The sequence below is a fragment of the Protopterus annectens genome, chromosome 4.part0 (genome assembly GCF_019279795.1).
Source record: "Protopterus annectens isolate FY-2018-M chromosome 4.part0, PAN1.0, whole genome shotgun sequence".
Lineage (NCBI taxonomy): Eukaryota > Metazoa > Chordata > Ceratodontiformes > Protopteridae > Protopterus > Protopterus annectens.
The window spans coordinates 1680396319-1680414027 of NC_056733.1; positions in this window are offsets into that span (position 1 = coordinate 1680396319).

Here is a 17709-nt window from a genome sequence, read left to right on the forward strand (position 1 = left end):
GCATGCACAGTATGACCTTTCAGTGTGATGCTGAATGAAATCCACTACATTTGTTGGAGTGTGTGAGCATGCCCAGTATAGACATTTATACTATATGTGTATGGAAAGTCAAGCTGTATCTTTACAGCAGGGCTCACCTTTGTGTCATAGATCAACAGGGATCATGCTGTGCCTGCAGGGCTTCCATGAGACACTTTGCATAGACTTATCAACATTTCAACATACAGGGGGGGACAGATATTCTTTGTACATTTCTACACAGGGCACACTTGATCATTACTGTGGGTGTACATTTGATGAGGGTTTCACCTGACACTTATACACATTTGCTATACCTGCACTGCTATGTACTGTACACCATTTCAGTCTGTACTGTTGCCTATCGTACTGGCTTGAGGCATACTACTGCGCTACAGATCCTAGCATCCAATGTCACGTATATTAGATTGCGACTTCATAGCCTACACAAACCACATCACACCACCTGGCCTGATGTTCCCTGTCTGCATAGGCCTGTGGGCGAGGTTACCCATATGCCTCTTTAGGGACATGATACAACATTTCTTTGTGTTTGCATTACTGTACAATTGTCCTGCTGTGTCTGTGCCACTGAAATGCTATTATGGCTTAGTGGTTCAGTACTGTGACTATAGTGCAAAGTATCCTGGGTTCGAGCCCTGTCACTGCTTTTTATTTTCATGCTGGGCAGAGCAGATTGCTTAAGGAACAGTAAAGCAAATATGAGCATATTTACCTGACTTTGCTCAACTTTGCACGACTTTGGCCAACCTTGCCCAACATTGCTCAATGTTACCCAACATTGCGCTAGTTAGCAGGGTCAGTTTTGTTTACATATACTAAATATTGGTAGATGCTGCTTAGCACTTTTTTATATTGCTTAAAACATGGCAATCATGCCTCCAGTGGTGCTGCAGGGCTGCCTATGTCAGATGCACATATTACACACCCTATACATGTTTGGAAACAGGTAGTGTCAAGTTAGGCATCCCTTTTATTTTATGTGCGAGTCAGAGAGAGGTGTCATTTCCAGGGTTCCTACTGTGCCAGTGTATGGGCTATGCATTGCCTCTTTGCCAAGGTCAAGGCATACTGGGCACGCCTCCTTCTGCCTACTGGGGCAGGCTCAGGTTGTTCCTTCTCCGAGTCACGCTGTGCCTGTGCAGGCCTTGGCAATGGTGGGGGGCTGTTTGGCCCTGCCCCATGCTGTTCCTGCTGCAGCTGTTTTTGCAGAATCATATTGTGTAGCATGGCACATACCATGACAATTTGGGTACATGTAGTTGGTGAGTACTGCAAGGCTCCACCAGATGTGTCCAGGCACCACAACCATGACTTGAGCATCCCAAACACACGCTCTATTACATTTCGTGTTTGTGCATGTGCCTCATTATGGAGTTCTTGTTCAGGTGTGGGTGCATTTCTGATGGGTGTCATCAGCCATGGCTCCAGTGCGTATCCAGCATCCCCCACTAGGTGACCGTCAGCGATGTCCCCATTGGAAAATGTCTGGTACAGCTGCATCAGATGCCAGATATCAGAATTGTGGTAGCTTCCAGGGCAGCCAGCACACACATTCAGTATTATTCTCTGGGCATCGCACATGACCTAGCAGTTGATGGAGTGGAAGCTCTTGCGGTTGATGTAGGCCCTACCCCGCTCACCGGCTGGTGCTTTGATATGTATGTGCATGCAGTCAGTTGCACCCACTACCTCAGGGTATTCCACTATTTGCTGGAAGAGATGCATATTGCTGGCCAATACCTCACAGGAATTGGGGAAATACACATGATCACCGACATGTGCTGACATGGCATTCAGGAACTGGTGCAGTACCCTGGATGCTGATGCCTGTGAAATCCCCATCATATCACCAGTTGGTCTCTGGAAGGTACCTGTTGCTAGTATTCTTAGACCAACACATACCTTGGTTTCCACTGGGATGGGTTCCCCTCTGTTGGTTCTGTGTGTGAGGCATGGCCTGCACAGCTCAACAATTTGCTGCAGGAGGTCTCTGTCCACTCTATAGTGCTCCACAATCTCCAGCTCATGTAGCCCCTGGTAGGTTATTCTGGGTCTGTAAACTCTTCTCCGTCTCCTCACTGTTGGTTGCTCAGCAACATCCGCAATGGCACCACACTCAGCATCTTGCACATGTTGCCTTATAATAGCAATGACAGCCCCTAACATTTTTTTTCTCAGTTAAGCTTTCTAAGTTTTCACTTCTCTTTGTATACTGCAGTGTTGCAGTGTTTCTGAGAAAAATATGGGGGAATGTTGTTTGCAGAGTTTTAAGTGCTGGGCTGGGCTGAGCAGGCCTAGTGTACTGCCTGTGTAATTGGCTGATTCTGATTGATTTCACCTGGCAGCTCTGCTAGTTCTCCTTGGTTAACTTCCTACTACTACTTTTCCTTCCTTTTCCCTTTTCTGTTTCCACAGGGGGTGGTGCCGTGCAAACAAGCGCAAACACATGCACACAATCGCACATGCTTGCATACAGCCTTACACAGGCTTACACAGGCTTAGGCAGGTGCACATCCATGCACACAGGCTTCCACAGTCTTATGCAGGCTTACACGGGCGCACACACGCACATACAGGCTTAGACAGGTTTACAGGCGCGCACACGCGTGCACACAGTGTAAGCATCTTTGCAGGAAACTTTGGTTGTAGCCACAGTGTACGCCTTCGGTTTCCGGGTTTCAGTTCAGACAACTGTAGACACGCCTCTTCCAGTCCTGAGTAACTCACAGCAAACACATGCCACTCTGCTCCAATAAGCTTACTGTCTTTGATACACACCCCCCTCATGATGTCACCTATCTACTACTCTGATACTCCCCAAATCCTACTCTTACACTCTAGGGACATGGTTCACATGTAAGGGAAAATTGGGATTCACTATCCTTATACTCATTTGCATAGGATTGCCTACTAATGCTTGGTTACATCTCTCACACTGAGCTCCCCCCCCTTAGCAACCACTACTCAGTAGACATGTTGTCTTCAGCCTGCCATTCACTTGCATGACAGATGGATATTTGTAATAAAATGCCTATTTGTGGCTTTTATTTATTTTTTTTTGTTTTTTGGAGCGCACCACGTTTGTGCAATGCTGCACTACACTTAAACATCGGGTATCGGAGGGAAAAAAAATTTAATTTTTAATACTTTGCAACACATATAAATGCCAATGGCCTTATATTTGACCATTAGCATGCTTTCTCAACTGGATGCATCCTTTATTTGGAGCTGTCATTGCTCTGTTTTGCTATTTGCAGAATGGTACTCAGTTACCAACTGAGTACATTTCTGCAAATAACACTATTCTTACTCGGACAGGTTAGTGTTTCCTGGATCGCAAATTTACCTCATTTGCATAGCTTTCAGTAGCAAATGAGGTAATTTGCATAACCTAACACTGTCCGTGCAAGAGTCGTTTTAGGAGTTCTCATATACGCCCCTGTCGGCTATTCCTGGATCGCTCGGTAGACATATTGGCTGTCTGGAGTCTTACACTACTTTTAGACTCCGTGCAAGCCTTCGTGAATCTGGCCCATAGTCTTAGCAAACAACTTTATTACCTTTGACAATTAATATTTCTGACAGAAGATAGGGGTAGCAATGGGGTCACCTTGTGGGGCGAGCTTTGCTAATTTAATAATGGCATACTGGGAGCTGGAACATATTTTAAAATAAACAGAGATAAAAGAACAAATCTATTTTTACACAAGGTTTTTGGATGATATCTTCCTAATTTGTATAGGGGATAAAGCATAAGCTTATGCATTAGTCAACTATTTTAATAAAACTACACAGTTTGTTCAGTTTACATACACCTATAGTGAGGATATTATTTCCTACTTAGATACTGAACTGAGAAAACACAAGCATCTTAAGTCATATACAGCTAAAATATATAGGAAGAAGACATACTCCAACACATTCTTGCACTACACTAGTTGCTATCCATACCACCAAAAATGATCTGTGGTTAAAGGTCAGCTAGTGCATGCAGCTACGATGGTAACAGAAGACAATGACTTTCCTGCAGAATGTGAACACTTACATGACTCTCTGAAGAAGCCAGTGGTTTGTAGCCTGGTGAAAGCGCTTAGTCGTTTGGTATTTCTGTGTTTGTTGGCATATTAAAAGTGGAAGACTATCGATTTTTCTCTGGTGACTGTTTTTTATGTTTTTATTTTTCCATTTTTTATAAGTTTGCCTTTTCCGTTTGGATTATACTTCTTTTAATGTTTCTTAAACATGGATATCCAGACTCATTAATTTCAGACATCACGGCCAAAGTCTGTCCAAAAAAGGGACAGTGGCATATATCAGCCCCTTATTCACAATAGAGGTTTGCCCATAACAGTAGGAACAATATATTCCTCAAGAGAAGACAATTTTTGTAATGAGGAACCTAGCAATGTGAACTCATATGTACTTTGTTTTATAACACCTTTTAACTTAAAAGCCACAGACCTTATGATGGTTTTACATAAGAATTGGAACTTACTGTTAACTGAAACATCAATAAACAGTAAACTACCAGATCACCCAAAAATCATCTTTAAAAGAGGCAAAAACTTAAAAAACTTGTTGGAATACAACCAAAGTCCTGGCCCAGTAAGGTATCCAGGGATGTATAAATGTGGTATTTGCCCTTATTGTAAACATGTTGAGGAGGGCGTAACATTTTGGGTGAGGAATAAAAGGTTTACTGTGGACAGGAAATACAACTGGAATTCAAAAGTGATTGTATATTTGACACAGTGTCAGTCATGCCCAGCATAATATATTGGGAAAACTGAGCGAAAGTTAAAAGATCTTATGTATGAGCATATGTATAGTATCAGAAAGGGCAAACAGGAAAATGTTCTAGCCAGACACACCACCCAAAACCCAACTCACAGTTTCAGGTTCAGAGTGATTGACCAGTTAGTGCAGGACAATGTGGGGGGGGGGGGGGGTATCCTTTTCCATTATTACTAGAAAAATTTGAGTTATTGTAGCAAAGTCATGTTAATGCATGCCAGCACCCAGGACTGAATGAGATTACTTCAATTTTATGTGTGTTAAAATTGTTAAGCCTTTCTAGATAAGAAATGTATAACTCTTATTACAAGAAACACATTTTAACAAAGCAAGTAGCACTTGTATGTTTGAAAGATTAAAAGGTAAATGAAAGGGTTAATTTCAATTTTGCCTTTGGTGAGGGAAGGACATTTTATTGGTTGGTTGCATGTCATGTAACTACAAACCCATTTGTTTTAAACAGTAAATGTGTGTCTATATGTGTATCTGAAGAAGTTCTTACTATTAAGAAGGATGAAAAGCGCTTAACGAGAGTGGACTGTTCTCCTTGGTTGCTGTTTTTTGTGGATCCACTAGGCTTACTATTGAATACCCAAAGTCACTGCTGTCAACTGGCATGCGGTCAAAAGGCAGTTTTCCAATGGGCAGAATGCTGACTCAAAATACATCAACTACACTACAACAAATGGGTAGCGTAGTTCGAGTATCTGAGTTTGGCATTGTGCACCAAGATTGCAGTTCAGTGAGGAACAGGGAATTAGCCAATTTCCTCACTGTAGTGCAATCTTGGAGCGATATTTACAAGTTGCAGGATGTGTGGAGGGTTGGGTCTATATCTTAACATCGAAGTTCTCTAACATCGAATGTTATTATATCAAACCCTAAACACCGAAGTGTGAAAACATCGAACAGTCAGAATAGCAAATTTTTTCCCAGGGAAACAATTCGCTATTCCGAGAAACATACACACAGCACAAACACACACAAAAAAACAGCCATTCACACAAATACACTTAAAATCCTACACCTAAACTAAACTTTACATACAGTACTAGCTATCCACTTACCTTAACCCAACCCTAACCCTAAGGTCCGTCACTATCGCACACTCACCTCACCTGCCCCCTAACCATAACTCACCTAACCCGCCCCCTAACCCTAACCTACACACAATCGCATACTTACCTGACCCGCGCCCTAACCCTAACTCACCTAACCCACCCCCTAACCCTAACCTACACACAATCGCACACTTACCTGAACCCTCACCCTAACACTAACGTCCACACAACCGCACACTTACCTGACCCACTCCCTAACCCTAACTCACCTAACCCACCCCCTTAACCCTAACCTACACACAATCGCACACTTACCTGAACCCGACCTATAATGCTCTAACATAGTGAAAGCTGAAAACAGCAAAGCCACAGCAACGGCCCAATGAATTCTTTCCCTGGGAAAGAATTTGATGTCCTGCACCTTTGCTGTTTTCAGTGTTCGACATTACAGGTTCAATATTATAACATTCGATGTTAGAGAACTTCGATGTTATAATATAGACATGGAGGGTTTAGGGTGGCTTGCACCCCTGCAAAATAGTAAAATACAAGTACCGTTGACTATGGAATTTCACGGAATGTGAAGGTGCATAGCAGGGGTGACTGATGTCACCTCCTGCTATGTCGAATACATTGAACTACGGGTATCGATGTATTTAGTTTCAACCTGGATGGAATTTTGATGTTCTAGATTCAGGATTTCGGGTCGACCATGTGACCGGTCGACCCATGCTGTTTCCAGATTTCAATAGTAAACCATCCATTATTTATCCTATCTAGGGGCAGAAACAAATTCTTTAAAAATGTTTTATAATTCAGTATGACAAACATATATATATAACTTCATCCTTCTGCACAGAGGTACTACATGAAACTAGCTAAAGGTGTATTTTGTTAATAAAACTTATGAGGTTATTAATATTAAGTGGAAAACTGATTGGCTAAAGAATGAGTTTGCACATTTTGCAAAATTTAGAAAATCTTAGATACTTTGTCAAGTTGTGCTTACTGTTAGTAAGAGTGGCAGACTGAAGCTCTAACAAATCTGTTTTTCCTTCTGCTGCTACTTGCAAGCTGGCAGTCTTTACTGTTGGTAGCTAGTATGAGACTCAGTCTTGAACAGTGCTTAAGTCTGCTTAACAAACTTTTGTTAAGCACTCCTAAGCACTGTTAAGATCATAAATCATGCCAGAGGAATACTTAATGAGGCACTCCATGCACTACAATAAACTTAGGCACAGCTATGTTATCAATGTGTCTCCTTACCTGCACTGTTACAATATACTTACCTCAAGAGCAACTTCATAGTCAAGACAACATGTTACTGTTTTCCTTCACAATTTTGTGCATGGTTTAATCATGGTAAATACAGACAATGTTGTCCTGTTCAGCCATATTTCTTAGTTAGAGCAATTTAGGTAGCAATGGGCAGAACACACTTAGGCAAATCAGAAAACTTTGGGTGGAGTTGAGGGAGACAGTAAGCAACCGTTGGGCAAAAATATAAAAAAAACAGGGGAAACACTAAAATATATTTAAAAACAAGATATAGACAGATAATGTTGAATCAGATCGGTAACTATTAATATGAATCAAACCAAAGTAAATGGTTCAACTAAAACTGGTTAAGGACTGAACAAAAACCTAATGAGGATTTGCATGTCAAAAAGGTTTAGAGTAATTGTTAGAAAGAAAAAGACAGACTGGTTCAAATTAAATGAACCATTGCAGCATAATCAAAGTATGCCACCAGGAATGCCTGGATGGGGTACTGAGGGGCTCAGATAAGACAGATAATAGGCACAGATTCAGGATAAGAAGAATATTTGATGGTCTTTTTATATAGCAGCAGGACTCATGGAGAAGCAGAATTTAGGACTGGGGCTCTTTATAAGAATTTTCCTTAGCAAGAACAAATTTTAGACAGATTCACTGATAAAATGGATGAAGTCAATAGACAGGTCAGAGTACTATTCAGTTTAACTGGTGCAGGTCAATCTGAGGGAGGGAGGTTTTACTTTGGTAGAGTGCCACTTCAGTGAAGGTCCTTGTACGTTGAGTATTAAGCTATATGTCCGTGGAAGAAATGGGGACAGTCTTTGTGACCCTGAGCTTGAGATCTGAGTTTGTGCTTCAGGCATGTGTTCCGTGGAGAGTTTGGGCTTTGGTGCTTTGGCCAGATATCAGTAGTGGGGACTCATTTGTTTGGATTACTGCAGCAGTGTTCAGTGGGCATCTACTGTTGCTGTGAGTTCTTACCCAACACTACTTTCTTAACTAAAGACATCCTTGAAAGATTACAAAAGACTGAGGTAGGGATTCAGAATCAGTAAAAGTGGTTCATGGGTGGTGGAATTCAATCACACCTAGTGCATGCTCTCTTTGAGTCCAGACCACACTAAGCAGGCAACTAAGTTAAACTAGCTAAAATTATAAATTAATAGCTGCAAAATGTCTTAATGCTTTGCAAATATTCAAGAAAAAACATTCTCAAAACTTCAGAGGCAGCTAAGATAGCGAAAAAGAAGGGAATTATTAAAAAAAAAGCTTAAAGTTTCCATAGTTGGATGGAATCTAAATACTTAGATGCTGGTAATCAGCAACAATCTGTGAGGTTTCTGAAGCAGATTCATCTACCACTGCAGCTTCCAAAAACAGGTATTTGAAGATAGTCCCGGATGTGCCAAAGGAATGTCCACCAGTATCAGTACTAAAGAAGAATGTAATAAAATAGGAACTGATATTGCTGTTTATTTATTTATTTATTATTTGGCAACCTGATAGTGGACTGATCCAGAGATGCTTTTCAGCCATGACTTAACTTCAGATGTGCAAGGTTAAAGATGGAGCCAATCACACAATTTTATTGTGAAGAAACATGTTTCTATAACAGCAGAAAAGGCTACTGCCAACCTTCACAAGTTGTTTATTCTCCTAATCTTTACTCAATAATAAAATATTGCTGAGAGTTCTCTCAGTAGCTCCAGTGCATCAACAAAGACCTGCTTTGTTCATCTTTGAAGGCCAGTATCCATTTGTATTTATCTTGCTATACATGAAACGTTGGTAATACCTATAAACTTTTAAGGAATGAAGCAGAACAGAAAAATAAATATTTTTCCCTCTTTTGAGAATGAGAAATATATTTATTCAACCCACAAACACTCCCTTCAGTACATGCAGGCTGACTACAAAGATGCTGCAACTGAATTGTCTACTTCTACACACCAGAATATTCCATTAAACAGAAATATGACTAATATGTCTCCTGCTGAGTCCTCCTCTTAAAATTTGTTAATTAGAAGTGTTAACTTTAATGTTGTCTAGAGGGAGGATTCTACCCATTTTAATACACCCAGGAACACAGTCTCTAGCATTCAGGTCTGCATATATTTAATTGCATTAACATTCAAAGGAAAATGCATATTTGCATTTTAATCCCAAAACTTCATCCTGCATATCCAGTTGCAACCCCAGGTTCCACAGATAACTAGTTCTAAGCAGTGCTGCCCAATGCTTTGACAGAGAAGTAAGGAAAATGTATATAGTTCTATGCTAACAGTCATAGCTATCATTTACTTTAATCACATGATGTCTTCTCAGTAAAAGTTTAGGGCATGTCAAGACGCTATAGAAAATGTCAGGTTCTGTAGAGAAATCTGACTTACACCATCCTTCAAAAAGTTCTGCTAAAATAGGTGTCCACGCAATTCAGTTGCATGGCCATCAACTCCTTGCCAATACCCAGCTTCAGGCTGTTGACCCTTTCTCAAAAAGGGTTAGGCTATTTTTTTGCCAGAGTAAATTTGTAGATATCCATCAGTTATCCAAGTCCTGTTTGATGGAACAGAATGTATCACTGTGCTTAACCTACAGGGGCAGCTTGCTCCAGAGAGAGGGAAGGTACTGTCTAATGAATCCATTTCTCCACTGTATTCCATTTTTCAGATGGTGAAGATTTAGATCTCTAGTTGTGGCAATTGCAAAACTGTTAGACTTGCAGAGATATAACAGATGTGGTAGGTGAGCACAGATTGCCCCTCAAGAGCCTGCAAGAAATTGATTAAAGAAATGTAGCTTCTAGCCTTCTTGTTAGCTCAAGGTCTTTAAGCCTGATACCTCTCACTCAGGAACCTCTGGGGTTTCTCTAGTTATTTGCTAGGTCCATTGAGGTACATCCTAAGGGGACAGTGATGAATATAAGGGAATTATGACATCATAATATTTGGATAATATACCCCTTGGATGTTAGTTGTTCCAAGAAGGAGGATGTTCTGACTTTAGTTGCCTCATATGATTGAAGGAGTAGGAACTGTCAACCCACATAGCTGGATACTTGATTAGGAAATTTACCTCTGCTGTGGTGCCCATGCCTCTGATGGGCAGAGGCAGTCAGTAAATTATGTTCCAACTAAAATACACCCCTCATATAAATGTCTAAGATACAAAATTCAAAGGACACTTTTGTGGTGCATAGCTAGGGTTAAAAAGGCCTTTGTGCCCGTTACCACCTATGAACCTATGGGAGGTGGGTCCACTTCAAATAAATGAAAGACCACTTACCTGGAGATGATGTCACTGAGATGGGATCACCAAAACTTCATTTAATGAAAGAGCACATTGCCGAAACTGTTCCTGCAGTAAGTAACCATTTGACTTACATGTAACGAAAAATACACCACACTATCTCCAACCTACCCAGGTGGAGAGCTATGCCCCCACACCCCTCCTAGCTAAATATACCAACGTTGGGATCACATACAGTGGGGAAAAGTGCAAATTTCCCCATGCTGGCCAACTTGTTACTTACCGTGGGAAATGTTTCAGTAATGTGCTCAATCATTAAACTGCAGTTTCTGTGATCTCATCTCAGTGATGTCGTCTTTGGGAAAGTGGCCTTTCATTTATTTGAAGTAGACCTAGCAAACACATACCTTGTTTTGTTTATTTAGGTGCAGCATCATGTGTTCGGTAAAAGAGTCATGAGCCAGCAACATTCCTTACTTCATCCACTGAGGTAAAATTTAAGATACTTTTAGTTACCAAGGACTTTTTGTCATAAAGTTTTGAGCTCCATAGGACATTATTCACCTGAGACTATTTGTTAAACACACTTATATTTAAAAAGGCATAAGTGGTGCAGTAAAGCATTTCTTTCCTTGTGCCACAGGCTCTTAATTCTATTAATGAAGATAATGATTCACTGGAAAGTTGCATTCATGTGCTTCACTGCTACAAACTTTAAAAAGAGGTAAACTGTAAGAGAACCAGCAATGCAAGACATAGGGACATTTGACAACACAGGCTGTATGCTAACTTCATTCAACCAAGTTCAGCATAGCTACTACTTAACAGTGGGAGATCTGGTGAGAAACAGAAACTGTATGTTATTTATTCAGTATATTATTACTGTTACCTTTTGCCTTGATGAATTCTGGTGAAGAGAATTCTGATAATTTGCTATAATATACATTTCAGTCTACTCAACAAGTGAAATCTCGTGAGACTTAAACCCCTGAGTAATTGTGTAACTGACACAGAGACTTGGAATTCTGTACAACTGAGTCATCCTGACTACTTGCCAGTGTGAGTCCTGGAAATAGAGAAAGATAAAAAGAGAGAGGGAGAGTTTGCAATTAAATTTTGATTCTTTTAAAGTCCAGAAGCAGTGTTCCCATTAGACAAACTAAGGGCTACTGTCACCTCTGAGGGTGCACTGTGTAAGGGAAACTGCTTTACATCACAACTTGTTTTAAAGTCTACTTGTCACTGTAGTTCAGTTCCTGTTGGCAAAATTGCCAGTTTTGTGTTTACTGCAATCCTTTGGAAGGACTGGTAGCAGACAGCACTAAGGGACCTGGAACTGTATCTGCTACTGAGGTAAGAATGAGGTACCCCATTCTCTTACAAGATAGACACACCAACATAATAAAAAGGAAAACTTTACTGGAAGTATATACAGCCAAGATCTCTACCTGAGGGCCCAGGAAGACAAAGTGTGTATAATCATATCCAGAGAGACAGAGAATCCCAGAAAATGAAACAAAAAATAAGTACACTCTGCTGAAGATATTCTTGCCAATAAAAGAACCAAAGTAGAAAACATTCAGACATACCACCATAGGCACGATAAACTCTGTGATTTAATAAAACTCTTAAAAAACAAAACAAAGAGAACGTAGGATAAGCGCTTTCAGTAAAACCTTCTTCAGATCCTTTATTCACTTCCATCAAGGCAAAACTTTTAAACAGTGTTCAACCAATCATGCTATTCAGGGGTCGTTCCTCTTCCATGGCTAATGGAGACAGCTCCCTCTGGTGGTAGTCCTCCAAAGTTACAAGTAGAGGGATAAGTTCTACTTATTCCCTCTTCCTGTTTCTACTTTTTACGTTTATACTCTGTTCTTTCAGAATGGGTTTTAGAGGTACTATTCCATTAAGGCCCAGTTTATCTGCTCTCAATTCCATAATCCACTTGGTCTCTTCCACCTCTGTTCTTTTTCTTATGTCACCTCCCCTTGGGCTTTCATTCAGCTTATTAGAGCCATAAATTTGAAACTGTGATTTTCTTCCGCCCTAATATGCTGATGCAGGGCATTTGTAGCTACTTGATTTCTTATGTCTGATAGATGGCATAAAATTCATTCCTTAAAAACCCTATTTGTTTTACCTACATAGTAGGAAGAACATGCCTTTCAGATGGCTAAATGTACAATGTTCTTGTAGGTACATGTGGCATAACCTTGAAAGGAATAACTCTTCTTGGTTACTAAATGTTCAAATATATTATGTGTCCATATAAAAGTACAGGCTTTGCAAAAAACACATTTCCAGGTACCTTTACGTTGGCTCCATGTACTATATCTGCTAGTAGTAAGGCCATCATGTTGACACAATAAGTGCTTCACATTCTTCTTGTTCCTAAATGCAAAGCTAGGTTTATCCCCTACTATGTTTCGTAATTTCTCATCTGAAGTTAGGACTGGCCAAAACATCCTAATAGTATTACAAATGAATCCATTATCCATGCTGTAAGTCAGTGTGCACCTCAAATTAGCTGAAGGCCTATTATCTTGTGGTTGTCTGGTCTCTTCATGTCTCTTATTAGAATATAGGGTATACCCTTCTGAGTTCAGAGTTGCATGGCTTCTTCTCTACTCATTCTGGTATTTTCTTCATTATATCCTCTTCTCTTAAGATTGTTTACAAGAGTTTATTTTTCTTTCAAGAAGATGTTGTCCCTAGAACATAGTTTTGAGTTATGTGTGACCTGATTTCCCACTAAATTTTGAAAAATGTACCTTAGGTTCATGTTGGTCTGGTGTAGCAAATGGTTTTGCCATGTGGATTTCCTGAAAATCATAGCTTTTATCCCTTTACCCAAGGTCAGGCAAACTTTCACATCAAAGAACTATATCTCCCTTTCAGAGAATTTTTAGTCAAATCTCAAAAAAACTGGTTGCGTGAGAGAGAAATGTGACAAATCCCTGTAAACTAGTGGCATCTTTCTGTAGGAGAAAGACATCATCCACAGATCTTATATAGAAAATTATCTGATCATTCCTAAATTTATGTACATCTAGATCCCATTCTGTCTCCCATTGTGCCAAGGCTATGTTTGAATAACTATTGGCACTTGGGGTGCCCATAGCAACACCCCATTTTTGCCAATAGTGGGTGTCGCCATATAGGAAGATGTTGTTCTCCAACACTAGTTCTACCGAGTACAAAGGAGATTAACATCTAAAATCTTCTGACATCTTCAATTTCATAATTATTTGGGATGACCATAAAAAGACTTTGCACCTCCAGTATGACTAATAATAATCCTTCTTCCTAGGTTCTTATTTCCATTTTCTCAAACAAGAGACCTAAGAAATGTGCTGTGTCCTTCAGAACCATATTGGCCTTTGATAGAACCTTCTTTAATTCAGCTTCCAAGAACACTGATAGCAGCTCAGTCAGCCAGCCACTTCCCAAAACAATGGGCCGCATAGGTTGATTCTCTAAGCTCTTATGCATTTTTGGCAATCCACTAATGGTTGGTGTTACAGGATGGGCTATATCAAAATAGTCATAAAGCTCCTTTGTAATACTCCTAGTCATAAGGAGATCATATAATGTGTCACACACACCATTAATCAGTCTTGTTAGATCTAACTTGTTCAATTGTTGATAGGTCCCTCTATTACTTAATAAGTGTCTCATCTTGGCGCTATAGAACTCAGAATCCATTACCACTATCACACCTCCCTTGTCTGCTGGTTTAATGACAATGTCTTTTCTCCCCATCAATTCCTTGAGTACTTGGTATTCACTTTGGGTCAGGTTATGGAAATGATTACTCTTAGATTGTGACCTATGTCTTGCCACCTCTTCTTCACAAAGGTGAGTAAACATATCCATCATAGGATGATACAGTGGCATGAAAGTGCTTGTTTTTTTATATAGATTAACTTGTTTCTTATTATTAGTTGAAAAAAGCAAACCTGTCTCCTGAAGGGTGCCTCCAAAAACACAGTCAAACAAGTATCAAGAGAATATATTAGAGGCAAACCACCACGATAAAATCCAAAGTTTTTATTTCACACAGAATGATGAGCGCTTTCGCGTGTGACAAAACACGCTTCTTCAGATCTACTATACACATTTCCTTAGCATTTTTATATATACTAGTAGTAAAGCAATTAACTTACTCATCATTATCAAATACGAAACAGAATAAAACAATTAGTCAATTAACACGTCAACCCAGATAATCAGTCAGTCAACAGAGCAAAACTAATGAATGTGCACTAGTATTCTCAAGTATAGCAGCATATATATTAGAAAATGCATCTAAAAAATCTAAAAAACATTTGTACAAATGCATTTGGCAACTGTTTGAAAAAATATACACAGAATGTGCATATATATATATATATATATATATATATATATATATATATATATACATACATACAAAAAACAAAAACTAATATATTACTAATATAAACATATAAATTGTTTCTTATTATTGCCAAAACTGTGTTTGAGGGTGATATTCCTTCCAAAACATTTCATGTCTGTCACAAATTCATTTAGTGGTGATCTAATGGAGGGGATAAAGGAAAGACCCCTCACTAAGGCTGAAATCTGTGTCTCTGTTAGAGCACTCTTAGAGATGTTGAAGACCAAGGAATCAGTCACATTTTCTTTAATTATAGCACTTTGCATTTTTTCCTTTCCCTGCTGTCTGATCTCGGCATGCGTATGTTGCTGTTCTGTAATAAAAAAGGGAGATTTTGTAAAATAGGTAATTGCTGAAGCCCTTCTTTGGATCTATTGGCTACTGAAGTAGTTTCCATGTGAGAAATGTCTTCTATAGATGTGGATGCTTCAGGATGCTTTATTTAAAGCCATAGCTAGCCATTCTGGTGGCCCATGCCATTCATCACTCTTTTGTCCCCTCAGCTTTTAAGTCGAGGACCAACAAAAAAGTCAGACTTCTTTAAACTGTAGCAAGAAAGTAAATCCATCTTCTGTCAACTCTAGTAAGCTGCTTGAAACAAGTGTCTAAAACAGATTGCTACAGCTCAGTAATTCACAAAGCTGAACATTTCAGCACTGATAGTGAATACAACCAGTACTGGCATTACTATCTGAATGCCTGCTTTGCATACAGCAGACACAGTATGTTGAAATGCTTCAGACCTGATCATAAATGCCGCACCAGCATTCAGAAACTGTCCAGTGTACTGATGATCATGGTCCTGACACCTTGCACCTGGGGAGGCTGCCCCCTTTTCCTCATCCTAGCTCCACCTCTTCCTTTACTTAAAAATATATATATTGTATCACAAGTTTCAGGCTGTGTGGACTGTTATTCACCAGAGACTTTTTTTACTTGTTTAAGACACTTATTCCAAAGATACAAATAGTATAGTAAAGCTTGTATTTTCTTGTGCTGGACATTTAACTGCCATACATATAGAACATACTTCACTGGAAAACATCACCTGTAAGTCTGACTGTTAATAACACCATAAATAGGCAAACAGTACAGTATGCCAGTGGATGGCGTGGATAAAGAGCCTGAATGCTATTTTTTTTATTTTGAGTTCTACAATGTTGCTGCTCAACAGTGGGAGAATGGTGAGATAGACTGTAAATTAATTTAGCTTCAGTGTATTTGTATCATTACTGCTTGTCAGGGTGAGACACACTGAAGGAGATTTACATTTGTTTCTGTTTGGTATAGGTTCATAGGTTCATAGATTAGTACTAAGCTAACTGCCCTTGCAAGCCATTTAAGCCTAGCCAATTATCCCTTGTGAGACTCAAACCCTGCACCTTGTATTTGTAAGGCAAACACCTTAACCATTAGGCCACCCTCCCAACTCCTGTTTACATTTTGGACTACTCAATAGGATGATGAATGGAGGAAAAGACCTGCAACCCTGTGCAATTGTGTGACTGTCATAGAGACTTGCAAGCCTGTATAACTGCACAGTCATGAAGACTTTCCAATATAATTCATTGAAAGAAAGAGAGAAATAGAGAGTGAGAGACATTGAGAGAGAGAGAGAGAGAGAGAGAGAGAGAGAAGAGACTATGCATTTAACTAATCACTTTATACATGTTTGAAGTCAAGTGCTAGCCACTTATGAATTTAGTAGGAGTGTTTATGTTAGCCAAGCTATATGTCATGAGGCAGCTGTATGAAGTTATAATGCAAAAGAGAAGTTGCTTTCAATTAATACATATATTAACTACTACAAGTCACTGTATTTTGATTTCCATTGGCAAAGATGTGCTTGTTTTGCATTAATAACACATTGTTAATTTTAATGAAAGACTGTCATGTTTGCTGCATCTACAAATAACAGCATATGCAGTCTGAATACAACATATATGTACAAACAGATATACTCAGACACCACAACATATAGATCATATCAATATTGTCAACAGACAGAACATAAATGAATAGTCCAGGAGTGCACAGCTGAAAATACCTCTGCACATTCTTAACTAAACATTCCATGCAATAACTAGGCTAATTTTATCTATCTGTTATCTATCTATCTATCTATCTATCTATCTATCTATCTATCTATCTATCTATCTATCTATCTATCTATCTATCTGTCTATCTACCTGTGTGTGTGTCTGTCTGTCTGTCTGTCTATCTATCTATCTATCTATCTATCTATCTATCTATCTATCTGTCTGTCTGTCTATCTATCTATCTATCTATCTATCTATCTATCTATCTATCTATCTATCTATCTATCCATAGGTGTAGATAACTGGATCAGATAGATAGTGCCCTGAAAACCAGTAGACTGACATCATAACAACGAAGTCAGCAATAACAACACATTCTGCCATGCTCTGTGGATTACCTTGGAGCAGACTAAACCAAAAGTAAGCATTTTTACAGGGTGCAACCCCTCAAAACCCACTGCTTATTATATATACTAACTCTGAGATCGCACAGTCCCTGGGAAAAGGAAATATTCCCCTACTCATGGACTGTCGATCTTGCACACCTGTCACCTACCTGTCTGTGTCAACCAAATGGTGCTTATCTACTGAGAATCGGGGCACTGTCCATTCACCCCAGTTCCTTGTGATGTCATGCCTGCTTTACAAGATGTCATTATACCACTATCACCTGTTACTGATAAGGTAAGATGAGCTATGCACCCGAACATTGGCCAGTTGTTGTCATTAAACCTATGTAACAAAGCTTTCACTTTCCTTTCTACACAGCTTCCTAATAGATGTCATCTTTGTAAAGAAATACAGAACATAAAATGGAAAGAAC